The sequence below is a fragment of the Pseudophryne corroboree genome, chromosome 4 (genome assembly GCF_028390025.1).
Source record: "Pseudophryne corroboree isolate aPseCor3 chromosome 4, aPseCor3.hap2, whole genome shotgun sequence".
NCBI classification, from domain to species: domain Eukaryota; kingdom Metazoa; phylum Chordata; class Amphibia; order Anura; family Myobatrachidae; genus Pseudophryne; species Pseudophryne corroboree.
The window spans coordinates 638,710,771-638,736,629 of NC_086447.1; positions in this window are offsets into that span (position 1 = coordinate 638,710,771).

Below are 25,859 nucleotides of genomic sequence, written 5' to 3' on the forward strand. Positions count from 1 at the left end.
CACAGTGCCACTGCCCCACAGTACACAGTGCCACTGCCCCACAGTACACAGTGCTACTGCCCCACAGTACCACTGCCTGCACAACACTGCTCCTAATATTTTGTTGTTTAAAAAGAAAGTGCCCCTAGCAAATGGAATAAGTGCTGCAGCCCAGTCCCGTGCCTCAGACTCTCTCCTGCTACAGTCATCCCACAGTGTTACTGACCCACAGTACCAGTGCCACTGTCTAACAGTGCACAGTGCCACTGCCTCACAGTACACAGTGCCACTGCCCCGCAGTACACACACTGGCATATTTATAATGGGTGCAAGGTGTGTGGTGCACATGGGTGCCTGGATCCAGGGGGCCCACACTCCTGCACCCATTTAATCATACTCACCTCTCCATCAGCCCGGCGCTAGCTGCACAGTGGCAAAAATCACTCAAAAAATGGCCACTGCGGCTATTTTCCAGAGATTCTCACATGCACAACAGAGTTGTCCCCGGGAACGTGCCAATCGAAGACTGCACACGGGCCCCCTTCTCTCTTAAAGCGCCTCTGACTACACAATGTCACTGCCTGCATAACAGTGCTTCTTATCATTTTTTTTTTTTTTGAGGGGGGGGGGGGGGGGGGGGTAAGTGTCTCTAATATGCTCAGCCCCATATACTAGTGGGCCTGATTCACAGATGTATGCAAAAGCCATCACTGGTGTGATTAAGTACCAGAGGCTGTGTGAAATTGCTAATGCTGCAACTAGCAGGATTTTATTGAGACACCCACTGGAGAAGTCTAAGATCTGAATGAGCATTCAGATGTCGCATGCACATATGAGTAGCCTTGTGGTCATGCAGCATGGCTACAGCAAGCAATATATCAGAGACATTGCAATTGTGTACGGGATCATAGTCACAGGTTCAGACACCGTCGAAATGTTTGCAACACACCTGCGTTTCAGTCGCGACTCCCCCGTTACCTCTCACAAATGGCCTCTTTCTGTCACTCTCTTTGCAAAGAAACCCTCACTGCGACCGCCACTTGACCATCATAGCACATTTGCAGTGCAACGTAAACACATGTGCAGTGTAACTTATACACATGCGCAGTGCCCCTAATACACGTGCACAGTGCAAATATACACGTGCGCAATGCACCTTATACACGTGCACTGTGCAACTTACATGTGCACAGTGGCACAAAATCGACATTGCGCCCATCTTTGAATTAGGCCGGTTGTCCAGTGTCTGAGAGACAAGCGCAGTGTCAGACTGGGGCATGAAGGTTCCACCGGGGGAACACAGTTGTAGGGGCCCATATCTAGGGGTGTGGTCAGTTTCCAGAGCGGGTGTGACCAACCACCACATTGGTTCTCCTAACCGTTAGAGAATGCATGGGCTGGGCACTTTGATATATTTAGTAAATACTGTTAGTGCATACATGATAATGTAGCAGATCAATAACAGAAATGCACTGTAGACAATAAACCATAGCCCTGTGCAGTATTAGGTAACATATGTATAATGTATAATTCAAGAACATACTGTAGTCTGGAACCTGATCCTTAGAAGAGGAGGTGGGGGGTCCCATGTGTGCCATTATCTCCGCTCCATTGTAACTTATGTTCTGTGCCCAAGATGCGCCACATCTGGTATTTTTGTTGGTAGATCAAACAAACCAGTGGTCTTATGATTTTCTATAGGTTTTGTATTTTTTACCTTCTATTTCATGTTCTTTTTTCACCTGCTGTAACCTTTTGTAATGCGCTAACATGGCTGCCTCCTCTGTGACATGAATTCCTGCAATGTAAAAGACTTTGGGGAGAATTCCCATTTGGACCCCCAAAAGTGCAGAGTTCGCACACATATTTTTCTCGCACTGGGCATCTGAACGGCAGGACAATTGAATTGCTGGCGTCGAGTACAATCTAGTGTCGGCCATGAATAAAACAATTGAATCAGCCCCTCATAATCCTATTGGAGAAAAGCACTATAGAAATAATAATAATAATCAATCATCATCATCATCATCATCATCATTTTATTTTATTTAGGAAAAGGAGCAATTCATGTAAAACAAAAACATTATTTCATAAATTAGACTATAAACACAATCGGCGGGATGTAATGGCATCCGAGTTTGCCAAAGGTGCAGGATACCGGCCGAACTTGTACATTTTTTTAAAGTGGCAGTCATTTAAAAGGCATGTAAGTGTTATGATCTCTGTACTCGGAGTCCGAGAGACAGGGTGGCAATAGATGAGCTCTGAATACAGAAACGTGATGCTGCAGTTCAAACTGAGATTTGCAGCAACCCCTAACGGAAAACCCTGACTCCGTTGTCCTTCCCTAGTGGTCGATTAACGCCTGCGAGACTATGGTTTCTTGGGCCCACGGCAGCCATGTTTGAACGGGCGGATTAGGTCTGCCCGAACTCCGATGCCCACCGGTCTTAGTAGGTGACAAGGCGTTAACCGAGACAGAGAGAGAACACGGGGAAAACTAACTAAGACAGACACAAAAGCGAAAGGGGAAACTACAGAAAATAATAAACTAATTTATGTGCGGCGCAGGTGCCAAGACAAAACCGTAACCAAAGTAACGCTGCCGAAATGCCAAATACGAATATTCGTAGTTCGGCAAGGACAACAGTGGCGGTACCTCCGCAGAAAACACAATGGCAAGAAGATAAGAATTCAACGGCTTCAACCGTAAGGTGCGACAGAGCTGCTACTCACTACAACGGAGAAGGTGCATGTAGAAGCAACAGGACCACAAGCATGAAGATTCAGGATCACTAGACTGGAAGGCTCGAACAGATTCCCAAGACCAGGCTCCGGAAACCAGGATACAGGATGCAGGAACGAACTGGCTGAAAGCAGGAACACTCCAGAGGCAGGATGCAAGCTCCACAGGAAGTTATCACCGGCGAGGCTGCAATGTGCTGACTCCCATAAAAAGGCCCTGCTGGCAAATCACAGGACAGCCAGCAAGACCAGCCCCCAGATCCTAATTGCCCAGCTGTTATGTGGCGCGCTGAGCGCGGCGTCCCGGCTGCTTAGTAACAGCCGGGACTGCAATGCAGGGCGGACGCCCGGCGTCTCCGGTTGCTAGGCAACCGGCCGGGGACAGGGAGTCAGCGGCGGAAGTGATGCGCCGGACCCGTTACCTAATAACGGCCGGGTGCCAGCGCAACCCGCCGCCGCTGACAGTAAGTGATTTACGCTTTAAGAAAAGTCTGAGTTCGGCTGGCATCCCACACCTCCAGCAAATTCAGACGCCATTACATCCCGTCAAATAAGATGAGAAGCTGGGGGAGATTATCTTATTAACCTTATAAACCACATTTAAGACCAAAAAAGAATCCTCAACTAGAAAAAGATTAACCTCTAGGGGAAATCATTATCAAACTACAGTATTACATCACAATTAACACATTCAAGTACACAAAACTTTAAAGCAGAGGACAATGTAAGAAAAATGACACAGGATTCTTGGAAGACAACTGATGTCCCTACACTACACACAATCGATTTGATATGTTACAAGTAAACAATATACTTAATTTTTTAGGTCAGCTAGCACATAATGCAAAATGCTTTATTCTTTATAAAAGCTACAGACATGTATACAGCACATTCACCAACAGAAAGCAATAGACGTTTCAGACAAAAAGGGAAAGTAGAGGAGGAAACAAATGATCAAAGAAGAAAACAGAAAACAGATTTGAGATCAACAGAGTTGCCGAAGAGACTTTCCTCTCCATAAAGTCACACTCATCATCACGGACACAATTCAAGTTTACTTCTTGTAGAAATTCAAACAAATTTGAACTAATAATTGATCTGAATACGTTTACAAGGAGTTGTGCCCTAAAACATAATTTTAAAAAGTCCTTTGCCTAACTCAGCTTATACAACATAGAACGCTAAAACCAATTATAGATTGCCTTTAAAATTTATCCCATGGAGTCTGGTAGGAGCTATGTAAACTTTTTTTTAATTAAAATTTGATTCAGATTACTTGAAAATAAAATTCTTCAGATATCAAATATTTTTAGAATCTGTCAAGAGTTGAAGTTAACTTATTAAAGATACATGTAGAGTTATAATAGGACATGACAAAGGGGGTACAATGATTGCTCAAGACATAGGGTCCAATTCAGACCTGATCGCTGCTGTGCATTTTTGCTGAGCCGGCGATTATCAATAGACTGCGCATGCATATGCACTGCAATGCGCATGCACGTCGCTAAAGAACAGGCATCGCCGAACAGCGACAAGCTGGTGCAAAAAATTAAATTGCACAGCCTTTCACAAGCTGATTGTCAGGAAGAGGCCGATTGCGGGTGGTAACTGACCGTTTTCTGGGAGTGTCAGGGAAAATGCAGGCGTTCCCAAGCGTTTTTAGAGAGGGTACATGACGTCAGCTCCAGACCCGATCAGCCTGTTCTCATCACATTGTAGGAGTAAGTCCTGAGCTGCACACAGACTGCACACAGTGGTAAAATCATTCGATGGTGCGTGTAGTGCAAATGGATTTGCAGCTGTCTGCTGACTGAGGGACATTTGTAGCACAGCGTACACAGGCGATCACACACTTGCACGGGCGAATTTACACTCCCCTTGGGTGGCGACTATTTGAATGCAGAACAGCAAAATTAGCAGCACAGCGATCAGGTCTGAATTAGGCCAATAACTAACTCTTTAAAAGTAGAGATGAGCGGGTTCGGTTTCTCTGAATCCGAACCCGCACGAACTTCATGTTTTTTTTCACGGGTCCGAGCGACTCGGATCTTCCCGCCTTGCTCGGTTAACCCGAGCGCGCCCGAACGTCATCATGACGCTGTCGGATTCTCGCGAGACTCGGATTCTATATAAGGAGCCGCGCGTCGCCGCCATTTTCACACGTGCATTGAGATTGATAGGGAGAGGACGTGGCTGGCGTCCTCTCCATTTAGATTAGGAGAGAGAGAGAGAGATTGACCTGAGGCTGATACTGTAGAAGAGAGTGCAGAGTTTAGTGACTGACCACAGTGACCACCAGCAGTGCAGTTGTTTTATTTAATATATCCGTTCTCTGCCTGAAAAAAACGGTACACACAGTGACTCAGTCACATACCATATCTGTGTGCACTGCTCAGCCCAGTGTGCTGCATGCCTGCATCATCTATGTATATATTATATATCTGACTGTGCTCAGCTCACACAGCTTATAATTGTGGGGGAGACTGGGGAGCACTGCAGTGCCAGTTATAGGTTATAGCAGGAGCCAGGAGTACAAGACAGTCACATACCATATCTGTGTGCACTGCTCAGCCCAGTGTGCTGCATCATCTATGTATATATTATATATCTGACTGTGCTCAGCTCACACAGCTTATAATTGTGGGGGAGACTGGGGAGCACTGCAGTGCCAGTTATAGGTTATAGCAGGAGCCAGGAGTACATATTATATTAAAATTAAACAGTGCACACTTTTGCTGCAGGAGTGCCACTGCCAGTGTGACTGACCAGTGACCTGACCACACTGACCACCAGTATAGTTAGTAGTATACTATATTGTGATTGCCTGAAAAAGTTAAACACTCGTCGTGTGACTTCACTTGTGTGGTGTTTTTTTTTTTATTCTATAAAAAACTCATTCTGCTGACAGACAGTGTCCAGCAGGTCCGTCATTATATAATATATATACCTGTCCGGCTGCAGTAGTGATATATATATATTTTTTATATCATTATTTATCATCCAGTCGCAGCAGACACAGTACGGTAGTTCACGGCTGTAGCTACCTCTGTGTCGGCACTCGGCAGTCCATCCATAATTGTATACCACCTACCCGTGGTTTTTTTTTCTTTCTTCTTTATACATACATACTACTACATCTCTTTATCAACCAGTCTATATTAGCAGCAGACACAGTACAGTACGGTAGTTCACGGCTGTGGCTACCTCTGTGTCGGCACTCGGCAGTCCGTCCATAATTGTATACCACCTAACCGTGGTTTTTTTTTCTTTCTTCTTTATACATACATACTACGACATCTCTTTATCAACCAGTCTATATTAGCAGCAGACACAGTACAGTACGGTAGTTCACGGCTGTGGCTACCTCTGTGTCGGCACTCGGCAGTCCGTCCATAATTGTATACCACCTAACCGTGGTTTTTTTTTCTTTCTTCTTTATACATACATACTACGACATCTCTTTATCAACCAGTCTATATTAGCAGCAGACACAGTACAGTACGGTAGTTCACGGCTGTGGCTACCTCTGTGTCGGCACTCGGCAGTCCGTCCATAATTGTATACCACTTAACCGTGGTTTTTTTTTCTTTCTTCTTCATACATACATACTACGACATCTCTTTATCAACCAGTCTATATTAGCAGCAGACACAGTACAGTACGGTAGTTCACGGCTGTGGCTACCTCTGTGTCGGCACTCGGCAGTCCGTCCATAATTGTATACCACCTACCCGTGGTTTTTTTTTCTTTCTTCTTTATACATACATACTACTACATCTCTTTATCAACCAGTCTATATTAGCAGCAGACACAGTACAGTACGGTAGTTCACGGCTGTGGCTACCTCTGTGTCGGCACTCGGCAGTCCGTCCATAATTGTATACCACCTACCCGTGGTTTTTTTTTCTTTCTTCTTCATACATACATACTACGACATCTCTTTATCAACCAGTCTATATTAGCAGCAGACACAGTACAGTACGGTAGTTCACGGCTGTGGCTACCTCTGTGTCGGCACTCGGCAGTCCGTCCATAATTGTATACCACCTAACCGTGGTTTTTTTTTCTTTCTTCTTCATACATACATACTACGACATCTCTTTATCAACCAGTCTATATTAGCAGCAGACACAGTACGGTAGTTCACGGCTGTAGCTACCTCTGTGTCGGCACTCGGCAGTCCGTCCATAATTGTATACTAGTATCCATCCATCTCCATTGTTTACCTGAGGTGCCTTCTAGTTGTGCCTATTAAAATATGGAGAACAAAAATGTTGAGGTTCCAAAATTAGGGAAAGATCAAGATCCACTTCCACCTCGTGCTGAAGCTGCTGCCACTAGTCATGGCCGAGACGATGAAATGCCAGCAACGTCGTCTGCCAAGGCCGATGCCCAATGTCATAGTACAGAGCATGTCAAATCCAAAACACCAAATATCAGTAAAAAAAGGACTCCAAAACCTAAAATAAAATTGTCGGAGGAGAAGCGTAAACTTGCCAATATGCCATTTACCACACGGAGTGGCAAGGAACGGCTGAGGCCCTGGCCTATGTTCATGGCTAGTGGTTCAGCTTCACATGAGGATGGAGGCACTCAGCCTCTCGCTAGAAAAATGAAAAGACTCAAGCTGGCAAAAGCAGTAGCACCGCAAAGAACTGTGCGTTCTTCGAAATCCCAAATCCACAAGGAGAGTCCAATTGTGTCGGTTGCGATGCCTGACCTTCCCAACACTGGACGTGAAGAGCATGCGCCTTCCACCATTTGCACGCCCCCTGCAAGTGCTGGAAGGAGCACCCGCAGTCCAGTTCCTGATATTCAGATTGAAGATGTCAGTGTTGAAGTACACCAGGATGAGGAGGATATGGGTGTTGCTGGCGCTGGGGAGGAAATTGACCAGGAGGATTCTGATGGTGAGGTGGTTTGTTTAAGTCAGGCACCCGGGGAGACACCTGTTGTCCGTGGGAGGAATAGGGCCGTTGACATGCCTGGTGAAAATACCAAAAAAATCAGCTCTTCGGTGTGGAAGTATTTCACCAGAAATGCGGACAACAGGTGTCAAGCCGTGTGTTGCCTTTGTCAAGCTGTAATAAGTAGGGGTAAGGACGTTAACCACCTCGGAACATCCTCCCTTATACGTCACCTGCAGCGCATTCATAATAAGTCAGTGACAAGTTCAAAAACTTGGGCCGACAGCAGAAGCAGTCCACTGACCAGTAAATCCCTTCCTCTTGTAACCAAGCTCACGCAAACCACCCCACCAACTCCCTCAGTGTCAATTTCCTCCTTCCCCAGGAATGCCAATAGTCCTGCAGGCCATGTCACTGGCAATTCTGACGAGTCCTCTCCTGCCTGGGATTCCTCCGATGCATCCTTGCGTGTAACGCCTACTGCTGCTGGCGCTGCTGTTGTTGCTGCTGGGAGTCGATGGTCATCCCAGAGGGGAAGTCGTAAGCCCGCTTGTACTACTTCCAGTAAGCAATTGACTGTTCAACAGTCCTTTGCGAGGAAGATGAAATATCACAGCAGTCATCCTGCTGCAAAGCGGATAACTGAGGCCTTGACAACTATGTTGGTGTTAGACGTGCGTCCGGTATCCGCCGTTAGTTCACAGGGAACTAGACAATTTATTGAGGCAGTGTGCCCCCGTTACCAAATACCATCTAGGTTCCACTTCTCTAGGCAGGCGATACCGAGAATGTACACGGACGTCAGAAAAAGACTCACCAGTGTCCTAAAAAATGCAGTTGTACCCAATGTCCACTTAACCACGGACATGTGGACAAGTGGAGCAGGGCAGGGTCAGGACTATATGACTGTGACAGCCCACTGGGTAGATGTATGGACTCCCGCCGCAAGAACAGCAGCGGCGGCACCAGTAGCAGCATCTCGCAAACGCCAACTCTTTCCTAGGCAGGCTACGCTTTGTATCACCGGTTTCCAGAATACGCACACAGCTGAAAACCTCTTACGGCAACTGAGGAAGATCATCGCGGAATGGCTTACCCCAATTGGTAAATAGCTCCATCAGTACGATGCCTGTTTCCAGTGTTTCCAGTGTAATAAGTCGTGGGTTCTAATCCTGGGTAAAATAATTGTTAGAGAAATAATCAGCATTGTGAGTTAGTGAGCAGATCTACGTGTTGTGTGGGTGCACACTACACAGATCTGCCTAATTGCAATGGTTTTGAATAGACAATCCTAAGTACAGTAGCTTCATATAATTCTAATCTGCAGCCTAGCCATGAAGGAGCAAATAGCCAGTAAGGCATCTACCGTCCATGTAACAGGTCATAGGTTCTAATGCTGTGTATGACTACTAAGAAATGTGTGATTTAATATAAAAGACAATGAAATGTAAATACAGATGGGTCCTCCGTTATCTTGGCTGACTGAGGCGTTAGTCGCAGGAGGGCATACGCAGCATGCCTGGGCGCAAGGAGGCGTGCCTAGTCAAATGGAGGCGCACAGAGCATTACCTTTGAGTTTAATACCTAAGGTCATCCACCAGATGTTGCTTTTTAAAATCACCAATGCGCATGCGTGCGGTCTCCATTAAAATACAATACTGAACTACAGTGTAAGAACTACTTTACTGCTGCGTCTCATTACGCTACAGTATGTCATACAGTATATAACTGTCATACAGTACAGCATATACAGATGCAAACGAACGTGTTACAGGTACAGTATGGTCTATTGATGTTAGGGATATGTGAGCGTCCATATCCCCTAGTATTAAGTATAAAGGGGAGAGATAAAGGCTCCTCCCTAAGTTCCTGGATGCCAAATCACTGTGTGTATAGTAAATTCAGATGCAAATGAACGTGTTAAAACACTTGTGTATACAGACGCAACTAATGTGTGAAAGGAAAAATGTAGCTCATTGACTTTAAAGTATGTACAGTGCACTAAATGAGCATCCGAGTCCACTAACGGTATAAACGAACATCAATGGGAAGGAATCGCTGCTTGCATTACTTTTACACATGAACTTGTGTATCTTCCATGCAGTGACGTGGGGTAGTGGTGAAGGCTACCACCTCCCACACTGAGGGTACAGGGTTCGATTCCCAAAGTGCCAATCTCTATGTTTCCCCCCCACCCTGACATTCACTTTATTAATTTATTTTTCCTGTGTAATCCATTGTAAAACATTCAATGGAAGGTTGCACACAGGTTTCACATAAATCAGGGTAAATCTGCAGGAGCGACTCATTCTGCTATCGCACATGTAGACATACCAGTAAATATAAATTAGTGTATTCTGACACAACTAACTGTTCGAGCAACACAGTACTGTAGATCATCGGCGTAAGAGAATCTCTGTTGTACTTTACACAACTCTGTAATTTACTAAGAATTTGTGTTCTCAATCACTGCCGACAATAGCCAAACACTGCCGGGAAAGCATAGAATTCGTAACAAAAAAGGAGCTTTCAAATAGACCTACTTTTTGCTGGCATGTTCAGATAGTCATGCATAAATCAGTAAGATCCATGCATGCTTCTCTGTGGAAAAGGGACAGAAATAGTTAAAAATGTCAAAAAATGTTTTGCTTGGGGTCCCCCCTCCTAAGCATAACCAGCCTTGGGCTCTTTGAGCAGGTCCTGGTAGTTTAAATACCGGGGAAAAATTGAAAGGGGTCCCCCCGTATTTAGAGAACCAGCACCAGGCTCTTGGGCCGGCCCTGGTTCCAAAAATATGGGGGACAAAAGACGTAGGGGTTCCCCGTATTTTTAAAACCAGCACCAGGTTCCACTAACCGAGAAGATAATGCCACGGCCGGGGGACACATTTATGTAGGTCCTTGCGGCCGTGGCATTACCCCCAACTAGTCAACCCTGGTTGGGGTACCTTGGGGGAGTGGGGACCCCTTAAATCAACATGATGGCAACTATTCGCTGGAAGATATTTCCCGGAATCCGTTGGTTTAGTATAAATTTTTGTACATATTCTACCATAATCTATATATATAGTAACGTCCAGGAAGTTTATGTTATCTTCCTGAATGTCAAAGGTTAGTATAATGTTCTTATCGTTGGAGTTCAAGAACATGCAAAACTGAGCCAGACTAGCTCTATCACCCCTCCAGATAAAAAAGATGTCATCTATATACCTGGCGTAGGACACCAGGTTCACTTCGAGCTCGGCACTGGACCATATAGTGTCAAGTTCCCAAGCACCCATAAGAGGTTCACATAGCTCGGAGCGAACCTGGTGCCCATCACTGTTCATGTTCTTTGTAGGTAAAACTCGTCCTTGAATAGAAAGAAATTAATATGTAAAATAAATTCAATTCCTTCCAATAAAAAACTTTGTAAATTTGCTGATAGTTCAGATGATTCAAGAAAAACCGGGGTAGCATCTAAGCCATCATTGTGATTTATAATGGTATACAACATTCTGTTGTTACCAAAAGGGAGTCTTTCTCCCAGACCAAATTATCTAATAGTTGCAAAAAGCTTGTAGTATCCTTAAGATGTGATCTATTGGTATTCACGAGGGGCTGTAAATAATGATCTATAAAATTAGATAGATTAGCTGTAGCTGAATCTACCCCCGATATAATTGGGTGCACAGAGGGTTTTTCTAAGTTCTTATGAATCTTGGGTAAAATATAAATTACCGGTATCACTGGATCATTATTGATAATAAATTTTGCCTCCCTCTCTGTGATTGTATCCTTTATTGTTGCTCTCTCTATCATCTGACTTAATTTTAAATGTATTTGTTTAGACGGATCTCCCCGTAATTTCTTGTAGGTTTTATGATCTTGAAGTTGTCTATAGACTTCAGCCTCATAATCCTCTACATTCATCAAGACTACCTTTTATCGGCTGGTTTTATTATAAATCCTTTATTTTCCTGCAAGTCTTTTATTGCTCTTTTTTCTTTGTTAGTAAGATTCGTTCCCCTTTTATCCACTTTTATTTTGTTAAGATATTCCAGTACCAATGAACTGAAGGTCTCAATAATTGGTCCTTTAATGTGTTGGGGAAAGAAAATAGACTTAGGATGAAACTGGGTGAGGGACCTCATCTCCGTCTCATCCACGCTGTTTCTTTTTTGACTCGCAAAAAATTTTTTTACAGTCAATTTCCAAGATTAGGCTACTAATTAGCACGAACAGCTTCTAATGTACAGCGGCAAGTGTAATCTTTCTATGTATAATGGAGAGAGATAAAAGCTCCTCCCTAAGTTCCTGGATGCCAAATCACCGTACTTAGTATCTCTGTACAGTATTTTCTATTAGAGTACTAATTAGCACGAACAGCTAAAAAAAATGAGTGAGATCCGTCCAGGGCTTCATTGTGTACAGTATTAAAAGAGTTAAAAGAGTTAAAAAAAATTGCGTGGGGTCCCCCCTCTTAAGCATAGCCAGCCTCAGGCTCTTTGAGCCAGCCCTGGTTGTTTAAATACCGGGGGGAAATTGGACAGGGATTCCCCGTATTTAGCCAAACAGCACTGGGCTCTGTGTCTGGTCCTGGTTACAAAAATATGGGGAACAAAAGATGTAGGGGTCCCCCGTATTTTTAAAACCAGCACCAGGCTCCACTAGCCAGAGAGATAATGCCACAGCCAGGGGACACTTTTGCTGCGGCCATGGCATTACCCCCCCAACTAGGCACCCCTGGCCAGGCTATCCCCCCCTCCTGTCACCCAAGGACCAGGGGTGAAGCCCGAGGCTGTCCCCCCCCATCCCTGGGCAGTGGATGGGGGATAGCCTTTGTGTAAAATAAAGAATATTGTTTTTTGTTGTAGCACTACAAGTTCAGAAAGCCTCCCCTGCTTGCTGGTACTTAGAGAACCACAAGTACCAGCATGCGGGGAAATAACGGGTTCGCTGGTACCAGTAGTTCTACCACAAAAAATACCCAAATAAAAACAAAACACACCTTGAAAGTATAATTATATTCAAACACACTTACACACTCATACATACCCCTGGCAAGGGGTGACTAGTTCCGGGGTAATGCCCTACATAAATGTGTCTCCCCAACTGAAGCATTATCTTCTCAGCTAGTGGAGCCTGGTCCGGTTTTAAAAATATGGGGGACACCTACGTCTTTTGTCCCCCATATTTTTGGAACCAGGGCTGGCCCAAGAGCCCGGTGCTGGTTCTCTAAATACAGGAGGACCCCAGTCAAATTTTCCCTGGTATTTAAACTACCAGGACCAGCTCAAAGAGCCCAAGGCTGGTTATGCTTAGGAGGGGGGACCCCACGCAATTTTTTTTTAACATTTTTAACTTTTTCTGATCCTTTTCCACGGAGAAGCATGCACGGATCTCACTGATCCGTGCATGACTATCTGAACACGCCAGCAAAAAGCAGGTCTATTTGAAAGCTCCATTTTTAATGAATTGTATGCTTTCCCGGCAGTGTTTGGCTATTGGCCCTCATTCCGAGCTGATCGCTCGCTGCCATTTTTTTGCAGCGCAGCGATCAGGTTACTACTGCGCATGCACATGCACCGCAATGCGCACGCACGTCGTACGCATACAGACAGCATCATTACTGTGCAATGCTTCTAGTGATGAATCCATTCACACAACCGATCGCAAGGAGATTGATAGGAAGAGGGCGTTTATGGGTGTCAACTGACCGTTTTCTGGGAGTGATAGGGAAAACTCAGGCATGTCCAGACGTTTGCAGGGCAGGTGTCTGACGTTAATTTTGGGACCGGACAGACTGAAGTGATCGCAAGGGCTGAGTAAGTCCAGACCAACTTAGAAACTGCAAAAAACTTTTTCGCCCCACTCGGCTGCACAAGTGTTCGCACACTTGCAAAGCGAAAATACACTCCCCTAGAAGCGGCGACTATCTGATCGCTGCTCTGCAAAAAATAGCTAGCGAGCAATCAACTCAGATTGAGGGCCCTTGTTGGCAGTGATTGAGAATACACATTCTTAGAGAATCTCTGTTGTACTTTATACAACTCGGTAATTTACTAATGTTGACGATCTACAGTACTGTGTTGCTCAAACAGTTAGTTATGTCAGAATACACTAATTTATATTTACTCGTATGTCTACAGGTGCAATAGCGGAATGAGTCGCTCCTACAGATTTACCCTGATTTATGTGAAATCCTGTGTGCACCCTTCCATTGAATGTTTTACAATGGATTACACAGGAAAAAAATGTATAAAGTGAATGTCAGGAAAATATATATATATAAATTGGCACTTTGGGAATTGAACCCGGGACCCTCAGCATGGTACCTGGGAGCCTTCACCGCTAGCCCACATTGCTGCATGGAAGATACACAATTTCATGTGTAAAAGTAATGCAAGGAGCGATTCCTTCCCATTGGTTTTCATTTATGCCATTAGGGGACTCGGACACTCATTTAGTGCACTGTACATATTGTAAAGTCAATGAGCTACATTATTCCTTTCACACATTAGTTGCCTCTGCATACACAAGTGTTTTAACACATTCGTTTGCGTCTGAATAAACTTTTTTTTTTACCCTCTCCGTCTGACCATTGGTCACCATCTGTGTGTACACTATGCAGTACAGGACTGTATATTAACATTACAGTCGTCACTGACCATTTGCCAGAGCTTGTACTGTAGATCAATCCGCCGCTATTCAAACTAAAGTAGTGGATTAGTGGAGCATTATCCACCCAGTGGTGGAGATGTGTATTGCATGCTCGTGCCTCAACGCGCCTGTCCGTGATTAAACTCAACAACCTAAGCTATCGCCTAGGCATGACTAAACCTCCATCTAGGCGCAGAAACATCAAGATAATGGAGGACCATCTGTGTACTGCATATACACTCCATGAACACTCCATATACACACACACATATACATACTGTATATATATATATATATATATATATATATATCTGAGGGAGGCACCAATATTTATCTTACCTCTGGGCAACTGGGACAAACGCCACTGCCTGTGGGTATGTACATATTTTGTTGGATGCAACTTATTCATTCATTATAGTTTAAAACTAGATTTATGGTAAGAACTTACTGTTGTTAAATCTCTTTTTGCGAGGTACACTGGGCTCCACAAGGATTAACATTGGGGGTGTAGCATAGGATCTTGATCCGAGGCACCAACAGGCTCAAAGCTTTTGACTGTTCCCAAGATGCACAGCGCCGCCTCCTCTATAACCCCGCCTCCATGCACAAGAGCTCAGTTTTGTTAACCAGTCCAATGCAGTAGCAGGTACCAGAGACGACAATCGCTCGTAGCCAATTACACCACACACTCACCACAGGAGAGGGTGTCAGCGGCTATGCCATACCAACCCAAAGAAGCTAAGTGCGTCAGGGTGGGCGTCTTGTGGAGCCCAGTGTACCTCGCAGAAAGAGATTTAACAATGGTAAATCATAAATCTTGTTTTCTGCTGCGGGGTACACTGGGCTCCACAAGGATTAACATCGGGGATGTCCTAAAGCAGTTCCTTATGGGAGAGGACGCACTGTAGTGGGCACAAGAACCCAGCGTCCAAAGGAAGCATCCTGGGAGGTGGAAGTATCGAAGGCATAGAACCTAATGAACTTGTTCCCGGAGGACCATGTAGCCGCCTTGCACAATTGTTCAAGTGTCACACCACGGTGGGCCGCCCAAGAATGTCCAACCGACCGAGTAGAATGGGCTTTGATGGTAGCAGGAACCGGACGACCAGCCTGTACATAATGATGTGCAATCACCATTCTAATCCATCTGGCCAGCGTCTGCTTGGAAGCAGGCTTGTGAAACCCAAACTGCACGAAAAGAGAATCGGATTTCCTAATGGAGGAAGTTCTCCTCACATAGATACGGAGAGCCCGTACCAGATCCAAAGACCGCCCTTTGGCAGACAACTCAGGAGAGTTAAAGGCCGGAGACCACAATCTCCTGGTTAAGGTGGAAGGAAGACACCACCTTGGGTAAGTAACCTTGCCGCATTTTAAGAACCGCCTGGTCACGGCGAAAAATCAAATAGGGGGACTTACAGGATAAGGCACCCAAGTCCGAGACCCTTCTAGCTGAAGCAATAGCCATCAAGAATAACTCCTTAAGGGAAAGCCACTTAAGGTCAGCAGAGGTAAGAGGCTCAAACGGAGACTCTTGTAAGTCCTCCTAAACCACCGACAGATCCAAAGGGGCCACCTGTGGCACATAAGGAGGCTGAATCCGCAACACACCCTGAGTGAATGTATGGACATCAGGTAGGGTAGCAATTTTTCTCTGAAACCAAACCAACAAGGCAGAGATATGAACCTTGAGGGAGGCCAGACACAGGCCTAAGTCCAGGCCTTGTTGTAGAAAGGCCAACAGTTTGGCCATACTAAACTTGAAGACGTCATGATTGTGAGATACACACCAAGCAAAGTAAGCATCCCAGACCCTATGGTATATCCGAGCAGAAGCCGGCTTACGGGCCTTCAACATAGTTTGAACGTCCGCCTCAGAAAAACCCTTGGCCCTCAGGACAGAAGCTTCAAGAGCCATGCTGTCAAAGCCAGACTGTTAGGGTCTCCTGCCCTGTGCTGCCACGTCGTCATGGCAACCGGGAGACAAGTGCTAGTGGAGTAACCTGAGCGCAGCTGATACTCCGGTTCGGGTCTTTTGCTGTGCAGTGGTTATAGGCTCTGTGCACGGCAGGGGATCCGGTGCTGGTTTTTGTGCTCACAGTCTGTGAGGTCTGAGTGGGGCGTGGACAGCACCTGCTTTATAAGGCCTCTTTTCAGGGTAAGCAGATGCTGCTGAATCTCTGTTGGTTAGTCAGTTCATGAAAGTTAGCCAGTACTGTGTAGCTTTGTATTTGTTTGTTGCTTACTGCAAATAGGCCTGGGGATTTGGTATTACACTCTGCCAATCCAGACCTAGCAGTAAGACTGGAGTCAGTCGTTTAGCTTGCTGGGGTTCTGTTATTACTCTGTGAACTTAGCAAGTTTGCGGCTGTATTCTAACACTTGCCTGTCTAATCCTGTCTCACTGTGCTAGGTGTCAGGGGTCAGTTTAGTGGCAGTAAGCTTAAACCTGTGCACTGCAAGTGAGAATCAGGATTGTGGAGGCTCTCCTTGTGTCTATCATTCCATCTCTGACCAAGGAGTTTACTGCCACACCCGTTGGTAACCCTTTAGGGTTTTGCTGTTGCCCTTAGCAACAGCATTTCGGGTTCTCTACGTATTAAAACACAACATCTTGCTTTTTACATCTGAGCAGTTCTAATACAAGGGAGATACCCAGTTCCTTAGCCTCTGGGCTTCTCTGTTCACTGTGTGTGTATTTTGTTACCCTATCACCTTCTGTGTACGTTATGTCATATTCCCGTTTGTCTGTGAGTCCATTTGTTTTGCATAACAGTTCAAACACCAGTACATTCCTGCAGACACTGGAGTGCATAACAGTTCTGACACTAGTACTTTCCTGCAGGCACTGGTGTGCATAACATATTCAGCAGCCTAATACTCCTGTTGAAATTTTGTGGGAATATGGAGCATACCCCTCAAAATACGTTGCAACAGGTGGTCGATCAGGTGCAGGTCCTGACTCGGCAATTTAATGATTTGTCCATTAAAATGCACACCTCCCAGGCTGCTGGCGGAGCTCCCGCAGCAGCAGCACCTGCAGGGGTTAAGGAGCCGAAAGTAAATCTCCCGGATCGTTTTTCTGGAGATCGCTCGCAGTTCTTTTGTTTCAAGGAGAGCTGCAAGCTATACTTCCGGCTTAGGCCTCAGTCTTCTGGGTCGGAGATTCAGCGGGTGGGCATAGTGATTTCCTTGCTACAAGGAGACCCACAGGTCTGGGCATATGGGTTGCAGCCTGACTGTCCGTCGCTTAAAAGTGTTGATGCTTTTTTTACGGCACTGGGCATGTTGTATGATGACCCTGACAAGACGGCCTCAGCCGAGGCTCAGATTTCGATCCTTAAGCAAGGGCGAAGGCCAGTTGAGGTTTACTGTACGGAGTTTCGGAGGTTGGCCCATGATACCCAGTGGAATGACCCAGCCCTGAGACACCAGTACCGAAGAGGTCTTTCTAACCAGATAAAGGACCAACTGGTACAATATCCCTTGCCTGATAGCTTGGATCAGCTCATGCAGTTATCCATCCGGGTGGATAGACGGCTGAGAGAGCGTAGGCTTGAAAGGGAGACTGAGATTTCCTTCCTTCCCAAGGGAACCTCAGACTCTGAGGAATTTTCTGAGGAGCCTATGCAGATTGGGGCTACCCGCCTCTCCTCGCGTGAGAAGACGCGGAGGAGACAGCAGGGGTTGTGTTTGTACTGTGGGAATAAAGGTCATGTGGTAGTATCATGCCCAGAAAAGCCGGAAAACTTCAGGGCCTGAGGGTGATGGGAAATATCCTGTCAGGCCAGAAGTCAGAATTTCCCAAGAAGACTTTTATCATTCCGGTGACCTTGAAGATCCTCGGTCAAACTGTCAAGACTGAGGCCTTTGTGGACAGTGGGGCCGACGGGGTTTTTATGGACCGCCAATTCGCCCTAAAACACTCTGTTCCCTTAGTACCCTTGGCATCGGAAATTGAGATTTGTGGGTTAAACGGGGAACCATTATCCCAAGGTAAAATTACCTCTTGCACTAGCCAGATTTCTTTGTTTATTGGAGCCACACACTCTGAAAAATTGTCCTTTTATGTGACTGTCTGTACTTTTGCCCCATTGGTGTTGGGGTTACCCTGGTTAAGGGCCCACAATCCTCAATTTGACTGGGTCTCTGGGGAGATTCTTAGTTGGGGTACTGATTGTTTCAGGAGTTGCTTGAGCCTTCCAGTCAGGCTCTCGCAGCTAAGTTTGCCAGGATTGCCAGGGTGTTATGCAGATTTTGCGGACGTGTTCTCCAAAAAAGTTGCAGAGGTACTACCTCCCCATCGCCCCTATGACTGTGCCATTGATTTGTTGCCAAATGCTAAGCTTCCCAAGAGCAGGTTGTACTCCCTGTCACGTCCTGAGACTCAGGCTATGGCAGAGTACATTCAGGAGAACTTGGCTAAGGGATTTATCAGACCTTCACAGTCTCCAGTTGGGTCGGGGTTCTTCTTCGTGGGTAAAAAGGACGGTTCGTTGCGACCCTGCATCGACTTCAGGGAATTGAACCGTATCACGATTAAAAACTCATACCCACTGCCTCTCATTTCGGTCTTGTTTGACCAGCTTCGTACTGCCACCATTTTTTCTAAGATTGACCTACGCGGTGCGTACAATCTAATCCGAATAAGAGAGGGGGATGAATGGAAGACTGCCTTTAATACCCACTCAGGGCATTATGAATATTTGGTGATGCCTTTTGGGCTCTGTAATGCCCCGGCAGTCTTCCAGGATTTCATGAATGATGTGCTCAGGGAATATTTGGATAGATTCTTAGTTGTATACTTAGATGACATCCTAATCTTCTCCCATTCCCTGGAGGAACATCGGAAGCATGTACGCTTAGTCCTCCAGAAACTCAGAGACCACCGGCTTGGGGCGAAGCTGGAGAAGTGCGAATTTGAAGTTCAGCAAATCGCATTTCTAGGATATATTATCTCCCCAGAAGGTTTCCAAATGGAGGGTTCCAAGGTACAGGCAGTCCTGGATTGGGTGCAGCCCACTAGTTTGAAGGCGCTTCAGCGTTTCCTGGGCTTTGCGAATTTTTATAGACGATTTATCGCTGGATTTTCGTCTATAGTGGCGCCCTTGGTGGCACTCACTAAGAAAGGGGCGGATGTTGCTCACTGGTCTTGTGAGGCTAAAGCGGCTTTTGCCCGTCTCAAAAGGGCATTTGTTTCGGCCAAGGTGCTGCGACACCCAGATCCAGAGCGTCCTTTTGTGGTGGAGGTGGATGCCTCTGAGATGGGTATTGGGGCAGTGCTTTCTCAGATGGGAGTGTCTGATAATCGCCTTCATCCCTGTGCTTACTTTTCCCGTAAATTTTCGCCTGCCGAGATGAATTATGACGTGGGTAACCGGGAATTGTTGGCTATTAAGGATGCACTCGAGGAGTGGAGACACTGGCTTGAGGGGGCTAAGTTTGTGGTCTCAATTCTCACTGACCATAAGAATCTGGCATATTTAGAGTCAGCGAAGCGTCTCAATGCCAGGCAGGCACGATGGGCTTTGTTTTTTGCTCGCTTTAATTTTTTGATAACATATCGCCCTGGGTCAAAAAACATCAAGGCTGATGCGCTCTCGCGGAGTTTTGCTCCAATCCAGGAGACCACCGAGGAGCCGTTGCCCATTGTTTCCCCATCATGTATTAAAGTGGGCATTACCCAGGACCTCTTATCATTAGTCCTTAGAGCACAGGAGCAGGCTCCTCCAGACCTTCCGGTAGGTCTTTTGTTTGTGCCTCCTAGGTTAAGACAGCGAGTGTTCCTGGAATTCCATGCCAAGAAGTCGGCAGGTCACCCGGGTATTGCCAGAACTCGGGAGTTGCTATCTAGGGCGGTGTGGTGGCCCTCGGTGGCTAAGGATGTGGATCAGTGGGTTCGGGCATGTGACATCTGTGCCCGAAATAAGACTCCTAGAGGGGTTCCTGTTGGCCCATTACATCCACTCTCTATCCCATCTAAGCCATGGACCCACATTTCAATGGATTTTGTGGTGGACTTGCCCAAATCCTCGGGGATGACAGCCATCTGGGTTGTCGTTGACAGGTTTTCGAAGATGGCGCACTTCGTTCCACTGGTTGGGCTGCCATCAGCCAGACGCCTGTCTGAATTATTTATGCTGCATGTTGTGCGTCTCCACGGGTTGCCACTTGATGTGGTCTCTGACCGCGGATCCCAGTTTGTGGCCAAATTCTGGAGGGCATTTTGTTCCGATCTCCAGATTTCTGTCAGCTTGTCGTCAGGCTACCATCCGCAGTCTAATGGGCAGACTGAAAGGGTGAACCAGTCCTTGGAGCAGTTCCTCAGGTGTTATGTCTCCAAGTGTCAGACTGACTGGGTTGCTCATCTGTCCATGGCGGAGTTTGCCTATAACAACGCGGCTCACTCTGCTACAGGGATCTCTCCCTTCCTTTGTGTGTATGGGCATCATCCTAAGGCCAATTCTTTTGACCCCCTGGACTCCACGCCTGGTGGTTCCTCTGTGGTTTCGGTCCTTAGAGGTATTTGGCGGAAAGTGAAGAAAGCCCTTGTGTCTGTGTCATTAGTGACCAAAAGGGTTTTTGATAAGCGGAAAAGACCCTGCAGCTTCAAATTAGGAGACTTCGTCTGGTTGTCTACCAAGAATTTGAAGTTGAGACAGCCATCTCATAAGTTAGGGCCCCGGTTCATCGGCCCTTATAAGATCACCAGGGTTATCAATCCGGTGGCATTTCAGTTAGATCTGCCCCGTTCTTTGGGTATCAATAAAACATTTCATTGTTCCCTTTTAAAACGGGCGATTAGTAATCCTTCTTCCAGTGGAAGACCTTCCCCTCTTCTGATACGTGGCCAGAGGGAGTTTGTTGTTGAAAGGATTCTTGACTCCAAGGTGGTTCGGGGTCGGCTGTCCTTTTTGGTGCACTGGAAGGGGTATGGCCCGGAGGAGCGGTCGTGGGTGCGCAGTTGTGATCTTCATGCCCCCAGACTGATACGCTCTTCTCGCAGTTCCCCGATAAACCCGGTGGTAGGGGTTCTTTGACCCCTCGTCAGAGGGGGGGTACTGTTAGGGTCTCCTGCCCTGTGCTGCCACGTCGTCATGGCAACCGGGAGACAAGTGCTAGTGGAGTAACCTGAGCGCAGCTGATACTCCGGTTCGGGTCTTTTGCTGTGCAGTGGTTATAGGCTCTGTGCACGGCAGGGGATCCGGTGCTGGTTTTTGTGCTCACAGTCTGTGAGGTCTGAGTGGGGCGTGGACAGCACCTGCTTTATAAGGCCTCTTTTCAGGGTAAGCAGATGCTGCTGAATCTCTGTTGGTTAGTCAGTTCATGAAAGTTAGCCAGTACTGTGTAGCTTTGTATTTGTTTGTTGCTTACTGCAAATAGGCCTGGGGATTTGGTATTACACTCTGCCAATCCAGACCTAGCAGTAAGACTGGAGTCAGTCGTTTAGCTTGCTGGGGTTCTGTTATTACTCTGTGAACTTAGCAAGTTTGCGGCTGTATTCTAACACTTGCCTGTCTAATCCTGTCTCACTGTGCTAGGTGTCAGGGGTCAGTTTAGTGGCAGTAAGCTTAAACCTGTGCACTGCAAGTGAGAATCAGGATTGTGGAGGCTCTCCTTGTGTCTATCATTCCATCTCTGACCAAGGAGTTTACTGCCACACCCGTTGGTAACCCTTTAGGGTTTTGCTGTTGCCCTTAGCAACAGCATTTCGGGTTCTCTACGTATTAAAACACAACATCTTGCTTTTTACATCTGAGCAGTTCTAATACAAGGGAGATACCCAGTTCCTTAGCCTCTGGGCTTCTCTGTTCACTGTGTGTGTATTTTGTTACCCTATCACCTTCTGTGTACGTTATGTCATATTCCCCAGTTTGTCTGTGAGTCCATTTGTTTTGCATAACAGTTCAAACACCAGTACATTCCTGCAGACACTGGAGTGCATAACAGTTCTGACACTAGTACTTTCCTGCAGGCACTGGTGTGCATAACACAGACGGGCCAAATCCTGGTAAACACAAGGGCCGTGAACAAGGAGGTCTGGTCGTTGTGAAAGTAGAAGGGAACGATCCAACGAGAGGCCCTGTAGATCAGAGAACCAGTGCCGCCTGGGCCACGGTGGAGCGACTAGAAGTAGGTTTCCTCCTTCTTGCTTGAACTTCCTTATTACTCTAGGCAGGAGTGACACCGGAGGGAACACATACGGCAGCCAAAAGTTCCACGGGATTGACAGAGCATCCATGAACGCTACTTGAGGATCCCTTGTCCTTGCTCCAAAGACCGAAACCTTGTGATTGTGTTGAGACGCCATCAGGTCCACATCTGGGAGGCCCCACTTGTCCACGAGAAGTTGAAACACCCCTGGATGTAGGCTCCATTCTCCGGTGTGCACGTCCTGACAACTGAGATAGTCCGCTTCCCAGTTCAGAACGCCCGAAATGAACACTACCGATATGGCCGACAGATGGCGTTCTGCCCACTGAAGAATCCTTGATACTTCCTTCATTGCCATGCGGCTTCAAGTGCCGCCCTGATTATTGATGTATGCCACCGTGGTGGCATTGTCCGATTGTACTTGAACAGGTCTGTTCTGTATGAGATGCTGGACCATTGTCAATGCATTGAACACTGCCCGCAGTTCCAGAATGTTTATCGGGAGTAGAGACTCATCCTCAGTCCACCGACACTGGAGAGAGTGTTGTTCCAACACCGCGCCCCAATCTCTCAGATTGGCATCCATCATCAGCAGGACCCAGTTGGATATCCAGATGGGACGGCCCCTGCTCAATCGTTGGTCCTGAAGCCACCAGCTCAATGGCAGACGGACCTCCGGAGATAGGGAGATCATGTGAGATCTGATCCAGTGAGGCAGGCCGTCCCACTTGGACAGAATCAACTTCTGGGCGAGAATGGAATTGAGCATACTCCACCATTTCAAAAGCCGACACCATGAGACCTAGCACTTGCATCGCCGAATGAATCGACACTTGCGGACGAGATAGGAAGCATCGGAACTTGTCCTGAAGTTTCAGGACTTTCTCCTGAGACAAGAACAACCGCTGGATGTGAGTGTCCAATAACGCTTCCAGGTGTACCATGCACCGAGCAGGAACCAGGGAGGATTTCTTCCAATTGACCAGCCACCCGTGGGCTTTCATGCACTGGACCATCAGATCGAGATGACACAGGAGAAGTTCTGGGGAATTTGCCAGATTCAACAAGTCGTCTAGGTACGGTAGCATCCTGACACCTTGACGGCGAAGAGATGTCGTCATGACCGCCATTACTTTGGTGAAGACTCGGGGAGCCGTTGTCAAACCAAAGGGTAACGTCCGAAATTGATAATGAAGGTTGCCCACTGTGAACCTCAGGTACTGCTGATGAGACACTGCAATAGGAATATGCAGGTAGGCATCCTGTATGTCCAGGGAGACCATATAGTCCCCAGGCTCCAAGGCCAGAACAATAGAGCGCAGAGTTTCCATACAAAACTTGGAGACCCACACATACTTGTTCAAGGACTTCAGATTGAGAATGGGCCGCAAGGACCCGTTTGGTTTCGGGACTAGAAACAGAGGTGAATAGTACCCCTTGCCTCTCTGAACCAGAGGCACTTGTACCACCACTCCTGTGGTCAGAAGGGACGGTACCCCGAATGCAGAATGTTTGACTTTGCCGGGTCCAGAGGAACATCTGTCAGGCAAAATCGATGAGGGGGACGATTCTTGAAGGGTACGGCGTAACCTCGAGTGATGACTTCCCTTACCCAGGTATCTGAAGTGGTCTTCAACCATTCCTGGGCAAAACCTAGAAGTCGGCCCCCCACCCTGGGATCCCCCATAGGGAGGCCAGTCCCGTCATGCGGCAGGCTTGTCAGTTTTTTTGAAGCAGCTTGATGAACAGCCCAGGCTCGCTTAGGTCTGGGCTTGGCAGGTCTGGAAGCACGAGTTTGCTTTGGGTACGCCTGACACTTGCTTTACATGGAGAACAAAAGGGCAGAGGGAAAGTACTTTTAGCCTTCTGTGTGGAAGGAGCCGTACTAGGTAGGCAAGCTGTTTTAGCAGTAGCCAGATCAGCCACAATCTTATTGAGAATGTCTCCCTTGAAAGGAAGCACCTCCAGGGTTTTCTTGGAATCCATATCCACCAACCAGGATCACAACCAAAGGATACGTCTGTCCAAGACGGACATAGTAGCAGCCTTGGCCACCAGCACCCCGGCATCGGAGGCCGCCTCCTTAAGGTACAGAGAAGCCATGGTAATATAGGAGAGACATTGTCGAGCATGCTCAGACGCGTTGGAAGGCAGTTACGCCTCAAGCTCCTGAGCCCACGCCTCAACAGCTTCAGCAGCCCATGTTGCAGCAATGGTTGGCCTATGCACAACCCCCGTTAGGGTGTAAATCGCTTTCAAACAGCCCTCCACACTTCTATCCGTCGGTTCCTTCAGAGAGGTGACGGTAGTAACTTGGCAGAGCAGAGTAAACTACCATGTGCACCACATGAGAATCAATGGGTGGTTGAGTTTCCCAATTTGTACATACCTCCGCAGGGAGAGGATAGTGAGTCAACAGTCTCTTATTCATGTGAATTTTGTCCCCGGATTTTCCCAGGATTCCTGACGTATTTCAACCAGGTGTTCAGAGTGAGGTATAACTTGTTTAACCACCTTCTTATGTTTAAACCTATCCGGTTTCTTAGAGACAGCCTCAGGCTCAGGATCATCAGACACCTGAAGAATGCGCCTAATAGCCTCAATCAAATCTGGGACATCCACCATTGATTTCCCTTCCCCATCAGAAACATCTGAGTCAATGTCTGTGGGATCAGTATAAGCACCATCCTCCTCAGAGGACGTGTCCGGGATAGCAGTAGATTGGGAGGAGGTAATGGCCCATTTGGAAGACGAATTAGTCTTAGGCGGGCGAGAGTAACACTTAGATTTAGTCAGTGACCGGTTTAAATGCTGTATCTGAGTGGAGATTTGATCTGCCCATGGTGGATTAATAGCAGGGACCATAAACTGCTGCATTGGCACAGGTGGTCCCACAGGGGGCACCAATTTAGTTACAAGCGTGTTTAACAGCACGGAAAATGTAGCCCAAGGTGGGTCCTGTAATGCCCCAGGTGCTACTGACCCACTGGGGGGTAAAGAACCCCCTGAACCTGAACTCTCAGCTGCCATATTTTCCTCCGTCATGTCTGTGGCCTCACTGCCATGCAATGTGGGAGAAGCCCCAGCGTCGTTGCCACGTGTAGCAGACATAATAATGTGCATAATATTGGGCAACCTGGTACAAGGTGTAGCAGCAATATACCTAGCAAGAACACTCGGCGAAGATGTGACTATGACAGCACAACCCGGGAGTTCAAGAGATATATGGAGTGACAATAAATCACAAGAAAAAATACACAGTAAGTATATCTTTTGATACAGTCCTATATTATACAGAAAGAAACTTGAAACACTGAGTGAAATACCCTGTAATGAGGCAACCATGCAGCAGCTACATGCACACACACATATATAGTCACAAGTGTACCATGCAGAAATTATGCACCATAAAACTGCACTGGACTAGCAATAC